Raw genomic sequence first — 6,000 nt, forward strand, 5'->3', positions numbered from 1 at the left:
CTTCTGCTTTCTCTGGTGGTAGCCATTACATCTCCACCTGTTTAGAGGGCCCATGCTACACCTTCCTACAGACTGCTCTCGTGCACTTCGGTGGTTTAAGGATCTCATGTAGGTATAAGGGGGGCTGCACTATGAAGGTTTTTTACCTTATTGCAGAGAATGCATTATGGTAAACCTTCAGTTTTTAGAACCACTGTAAAGTTGATGGCAAGCCTAAAACACTGACAGGGCACTATAATGCACGAATAGCACCATAGCAGAGGTAGGCAACCTTAAAGAGGTGGAGATCTACCTGAACAACATGGGAGAAGTCGAAGATCACTGGGCACCGTGTCACCTCCTCACATCCAATTTAAACCTCTAATCATGGGTTTAAATCAGGAGGTGAGGAGACCACATATCACCTCCTCACCACCTCTCAAACCCACTCAGATCACTTTTCAGAGGAGCAGCAATGCCTGCTGCACTTGTGAATGAGCGCTTAGATGGATTCGGCAGTAGCACCCTTAGTGCTCCTTCACATGTAAAGTGGGGGGGGGGGGGGGGGTTTAACACCCTGTGGTTGAGTCCCAATGCAAATGAACCCTTAATGTGCTGAGTCCCATATATTTCTGCATTGACATGGGTGTAGCACAGTGCATCTGTGACTTGACTTTACTGGGTTAGCTGTGCTTTGCCATAGACCTCTATTATATCCTGCAGGTGTGGTGCACTTTCAGAAAGAAAACTCCTGCATTCTGTAGTTTTGGTGCGCTTTCAGAAAATGCAGACCTGCAGGATATAATAGAAGTCAATGGATAAGTGCAGCAAACCTGCAGGAAAGTTACAGGTACACTGCATTATATCAGTGTGAAAGAAGCCCTATACTATTATGTCCAGTGTATTCCTTCAAACTGACATGAGGAGCTCTTCTTTCCTGTTGCTGGCACTACTCTGGAGACCACAAGCTGGGATAGGAGGTGAAGAGCAGCTGGTGTCACTCTGCATGGGACAGGAGCCAGCACTAGAGGGGAGGCATCGGCTTATGCGGCTCTTGCTCCATACTACAGCTCCAAATTTACAAGTAGTCCCTCTGCATTGTACGCCGTTCGATGCTCTAGGATGGAGGGTCAGCAAGCCCCGACCGTGATCTACCAGTCACCCGGCCACAATCTACTGGTAGATTGCAATCTACAGCTAGCTGACCCCTGCACTATAGCATTAGGGCCAATTCATATTATCTATTCAAAACAAAAAAACAAGCTGCGTGATGCGCTAAATCGCACATCATACTGCCCCCTACTGCAGCTGTAATGCAGAGCTGTTGAAGCTGTGAATCACTCTGGTATGCTGTGCAGTGAAGATGACAACACTGCTTCAAGTTCTGCAGCAGTCTTGTTGTGTTGTCAACCCTTTAACCCTCCACAGGAGGTGATGTGAAAATGGAAAACAGGCAGGACCAACAAGTATAAAATGGAAGACGAAAAAGGGAGCACAGCGTTGGCAGTTATATGAATGAGAACATGGAGTAATACACAATTTGACCTGGAGATACACTAATATTTAAAGTGTATGAGGGAATATAAAGGGCCCTCTCACACTGGTGCACCCAATAACGCAACTATACACCCACCTCCCACCGTCAGCTGTCCCTGCTTTGTAACAGTGGGTGGGGGAATCTTCTTTCCACATCTGCTGTCACGATTCGACAACAGCATGGCTATGCGGGGCTCCACTCACACAGCCCATCATTCAGTTTCTCGTGAATAAATGAACTACAAGCACTGTCATCCACTGTAGCAGATGCCTTGTAGCTCTCATTGAACGGCAAGGGCACTGTTGAGGTACGTGCGGTATGGACAGACAGCTGACAGTCTAATAGATCTTGGCATTGCGCCTGCAATGATTAACATTTTTTACCTGTAAAAATCTGTGCATTTATTTATTTTTTAACTACTTGCCCTCCTTTACCCCCCTTCCTGACCAGGTAATTTTTTTTTTGCTATATGGCACTGCGTTACTTTAACTGACAATTGCACGGTCATGCAGCGCTGCACCCAAATAAAATATATGTCCTTTCTACCCACAAATGAAGCTTTCTTTCAGTGGTATTTGATTGCCTCTGTGTTTAATTTTTTGTGCTATAACAAAAAAAAGACCGACAATATTGAGAAAAAAAAAATATATTTTTGACTTCTTGCATGTCCAGTAGAAAACTACCACTGACATCCCCAGTGATACTAATATAGTGATCAGTGCTAATAAAAAGCACTGACACTATACTAATGACAGTGGGTAGAAAGGGGTTAACATGGGGGTGATCAAAGGGTTAACTGTGTGCGTGCTTTACTGTGTAAGCACATTGCTTTGTATTGCTCTGCTATGCAGAGCAATACAAAGCGGTATGCAGGAGCCGACAGGGGAGATTCTGTATTGTTTACATACAGACCTCTCCCCAGTCTGTGATCACCAGCCCAGTGATCGAAACTGAAGCCGCCAATGGCAGTGCGGGTAGGGAGCATGCGCATCCCCTACACAGAAATGCATAAAAAAAAAAAAAAAAAAAAATTATATATATATATATATATATATATATATATATATATATATAAACTATTTTGCACAGCCCTTTTGCTCTGTAGCAATATTTCTGCTATAGGGTGGTGGGAAAGCGGTTAAAAGGGGAACTTACCCTTTAATTGTTAAGGGAAAGCCCCCACAAAAGTAGCAACAGATATTAGTGTAATCACCATCCCCATATCTGTTATGGATGACATAGTGATAGCCTCCGACTTGGTCCTGAATCTGCTCAAATCTACTGTGTGCTGCCACCTTTGTTGTGACAGCAGACGCAGAGCTCTCTAGTAATTTGTGGCTATGTACTGTAGCATTTGCAGAGTGCATTCTCATAGCAGCTCCCAAAGTAAAAGAGGAAAAAAAAAAAAAAATCTAATTTAAAATTGCTGGCTGCTAAACAAAGTTTTCTAGCTGCTTTGTTCGGTTTGTAAAGCAGCCATGATTTGGCTCCACAGGCATACCAGACTCTTATCCTAGATGGGGGCATCTCTAGATGATTGTGAGGGGAACCCTACAAAATGACAATACTGTGGAATTCCGACAAAAACCCTTCATGAGAGTCTGGTATAAATGTTAAAGGGGTACTCCACAAAAAAGTGGGGTCTCTCCAAAAATCGACACCAGATCCTTATTCGGCTCCCCCAACCATACCAGGTCACATGCATATGGACAGTGTACCTTGCTAGAGGAGACCCCCCCCTGCAAAGAAGTCCCTCCAGTGGACAAGGTCATGAAGACAGACCTGCACCTTTTACAAGCCAAATCAGCAGTTGCACATTTTGGTCTAAGAGTGTGCTAGTCAAGTCATATACTACACTCAAATACATATTAACTTGATTTAGTAATAGATGTGCCTGCTGAAAGTGCTATAAATGCTGTGTGTAGAATCAGCTACATACTGTATAGAGCGCGGTGTTCCTGCAGCAGGATGGAGCAGGGGCGGACTGACAACTCATGGGGCCCCCAGGCAATAGGGGATCATGGGGCCCCTGTGCCCTTACCAAAAAAAGCTTATGGAAAAAAAAAAAAAAAAAAAAAAAAAAAAAAAAAAAAAGTGTATACCAGGGGCATCTCATGGGGCCCCCTACTGACCCCGGGCCCTCAGGCAGTGCCAGAGTTTCCAAATGGTTAGTCCACCCCTGGGATGGAGATTTCTCATCTGGCTTCAAGCACAAAATCGAGTCATTCACAGGAAGCCATGTAGTGCTGGGACAAGGTCATCCAGCGCTCAGAGCAAAGATGCCAGACTGTGTCCCACCTCCCCCAGTTCATGATGTGCAAGCTTAGGGAATCCTACACCCAGCAGTCACTCGCCTGTCAAAAATCACTGCCACTACTCCTGTCCCTTGTAACAGAAGGATGATGCCCCCAGCCCTATAGCGGACACAGCTGATCACATGATGTGGTAAAAGGCCAATCACAGCAGCCTTTTACCACATAATCAGCCGTGTCCAATGACACAATAGATCACCGGTAAATGCAGCGTGAGGAAAGTACTGCTGCTAGCCGGCAATTGTCAAAGGACAGATTGGCACTGATCATCAGGGAACTGTTGATCAGTGCCCAGCAGTGCTGCCCACCAGTGTGGCCAGTCAGTGTCACCCATCAGTGCTCATCATTGTTACATATCAGTGCTGCCTCATCAATGCACACCAGTGAAGGAGAAAATTTACCTGTTTGCAAAATTTTATAATAGAAATAAAGTTTGTTAAAAACGCTTCCCAAACGCCTGTCAAACACTGTAGGGGTGTTTGGCAGGAGTTAGAAATAAAGTCAAGTGTGAACGAGCCCTTAAAGAGCTAGTGTGGGGTTCAAACATTGTCATTTTTTTTTTAGATTTTATGCTGTGATGCCACCTTTTTGATGGGAAAATAAGAGCGCTAGTTTTAGACAAGGCACTTTTCAAGTCCTTGGTGTGGGACACCTTTTTCTATAACAATATTTAGTTTGCCCTGTGCTAGTGTGTTGGACGACTACAGCACAAGGCACTTTATCGAGACCGTTTGACGTTCACTCTGTATGTTAGGTCTCATGCACATGGACGTAAGAAGAAATGCTCCAAATATGCCGCTGGAAGTTGGCAGAAAAAAATTGCCATGTTTTATGGGCATATATATGCATTTAGATGCGAGTGTGAATGGATTCTATTGGCTAGAATATACATTTAAAATGTAAGCATACTACAATATCAAATGAAATAGTAAAGAAAATCACAACAATATAGTCAATATATGTACAACACAACTAAAACCATAAAAGTATTAGTATCAATACAAATAGTTACATAGCCTGGCTGACAAAAGTCCATCCAGTTCCACCATTAGAGAAGAAAAGAAGAGTCCATGATACAGACCGTGTATATCTATGAAAACCACTTCAAGTAAGTGCAGTAGTAATGTAAGAGCTACACCCTCCACCAAATAAATACCTTTGGGAACACTCTCACCACACCACATTGACCCTCACAACAAACGTCAAATCATGACTTCATCCGATCAATTAGAGCTATATACCATCAGCTGCACTTTTCCTCAAAACAGGTCTTCCCCAGTCATCAGCCGCTCAGGTGATGGGAGGGTGGATCAGTGCAGATCAAACACTTTAATGGGTGGGATCTGTGTGCATTCCTTCAACCCAGAGTATTCTTCATTTCATAAGACCCCAGTCTCACTGGGAGTAACTTGACATGCGATTTGCATGTCATGCGACTTGCAAATCGCGTGCCAAGTCGCACCCTATTGTCCGCAATTACAGTGGTCATACTTGGTCGGAGCAGCACCGATTTCTAAAGTAGTACATGCACTACTTTGGGTGCGATTTGCATAGACATCTGTGTCAGATATCTTGTAAATCGCACCTGAAATCGGCAGGTCACCCAACTTTGAAATTGTGCGACTTCACTGTAAGTTGCACAATTTCAAAGACGGGCTTCATGTGACTGGGGTGTAAGGCTCCGTTCACACCAATGTGTTTTTTAGTGCTTTTTGCAGAAACGCATTACAGTCCATTTAACATGGTTTCCTATGCAACATGTTTACATGTATGTTTTTTTGTGCTGCTGTGTTTTTGGAAAGGGTCAGGGACTTTTTTAAAAGCAAAAAGCAGCATTTTTGCTACAATAGAGTTCAATGAAGAATCTGCTGAAATGCATGGTAGACCGGTTTGCCGCATTTTGCGTTTTTATTCTTCCCAGCAAAAAAAAAAGAATTCCAAAGAGCTGAACAAAACGCAAAATGCAGCAAAAACGTGTGGAAATTTTTTTGGGTTTTTTTGTTACTGTTTTTGGCTTGCAGCTTTTTGCTATCTGGTGAGCAGAATTTTTTTTGTTAAATAATTTTGAATAATACCTTATTCTTGTCACTAGAATAAATGTATGTGCATTAACATGCATTTAGGTGCATACAGGCATACATTACGCTTGAAAACTCCTCTCTGCCAGCAGAG

This window comes from Staurois parvus, unplaced genomic scaffold (genome assembly GCF_062004578.1).
Source record: "Staurois parvus isolate SC_StPar_1 unplaced genomic scaffold, SC_StPar_1.0 ptg000672l, whole genome shotgun sequence".
Lineage (NCBI taxonomy): Eukaryota > Metazoa > Chordata > Amphibia > Anura > Ranidae > Staurois > Staurois parvus.